This window comes from Orycteropus afer, unplaced genomic scaffold (genome assembly GCF_000298275.1).
Source record: "Orycteropus afer afer isolate SDZICR_OR568_19922 unplaced genomic scaffold, OryAfe1.0 scaffold14843, whole genome shotgun sequence".
Taxonomy (NCBI): Eukaryota; Metazoa; Chordata; class Mammalia; order Tubulidentata; family Orycteropodidae; genus Orycteropus; species Orycteropus afer.
Window position 1 is genome coordinate 1,047 of NW_006936430.1, and position 1,160 is coordinate 2,206.

Genomic DNA, 1,160 nt, shown 5'->3' on the forward strand with positions numbered 1-1,160 from the left:
CAGATTTTGCCCATTGCAATACAACATCTGATTTCCTGACTGCAGCTTCCATAGGTGGATCCAAGTAAAATGAAATCCCTGACAACTTCAATCTTTTCTCCATTTATCTAATATTGCTTATTGGTCTATTGTTGTTGTTGTTGTTATTTGCCGTCAACTCAGACCTGACTCATAGTGACCCCTCCTTGGGTTTCCAAGGCAGTATCACCACGGAAATAGATTGCCCAACTTTCCTTCTGACAAGTGGCTGGTGGGTTTGAACCGCCAGCCTTCTGGTTACCAGTCAAGTGCCTTAGGCACTATGCTACCAGAGCTCCTAGCAGACGCCCGAACAGGGACTTGAACCCTGGACTCTCAGATTAAAAGTCTGAAGCTCTACCAACTAAGCTATCCAGACCCTTGCTTACTGGTACTGTGAATTTTTGTGTTCTTTCTATCAAGCTGTAATCCATACTGAAAGGAGCTCTGGTGGCATAGTGCCTAAGGCAAATTTGACTGTTAACCAGAAGGTTGGCAGTTCAAACCCACCAGCTGCTCCACAGAAGGAAGACTGGCCAATATACTTCCATAAAGATTTACTATGTCAGAAATCCAAAGGGGATCACTATGAGCCAGAATCGACTTGACAGCAGTGAGTTTGGTTTTTGTTTGGTTAATCCATACTGAAGACTGTAGTGTTTGATCTTCATCAGTAAGTGCTTCAAGTCATCTACACTTTCAGCAAGGAAGGAAATATCATCTGCATATCATAAGCTGTTAATGAATCTTCCTCCAATCCTGATGCCATGTTCTTCATATAGTCCAGCTTCTCAGATTATTCCCTCAATTTATAGAATGAATGAGTATGGTGAAAGGATACAATTCTGATGCACATCATTCCTGATTTTAAACCATGCAGTATCCCCTTGCTCTGTACAAATGAGAGCTTCTTCATACAGGTTCCTCATGAGTACAATTAAGTGTTTTGGAATTCCCATTCTTTGAAATGTGATCCATGATTTGCTATGAGCCACACAGTCAAAAACTTTTGCATAGTCAATAAAATACAGATAAACATATTTCTGATATTCTCTGCTTTCAGCCAAGATCCATCTGACATCAGCAATGATATCCTTCATTCCACATCCTCTTCTGAATATAGTTTGAATTTCTGGAAGTTC

The 1,160-nt window shown here is 40.7% G+C and overlaps 1 non-coding gene across 1 annotated transcript; it reads right to left on the reverse strand.

Annotated features, from left to right (window-relative positions):
• Positions 1–324: 324 nt before the first annotated feature.
• Positions 325–397, reverse strand: TRNAK-UUU. Its single transcript has one exon. It is a non-coding gene; the product is annotated as a tRNA-Lys (tRNA).
• Positions 398–1,160: the final 763 nt, after the last annotated feature.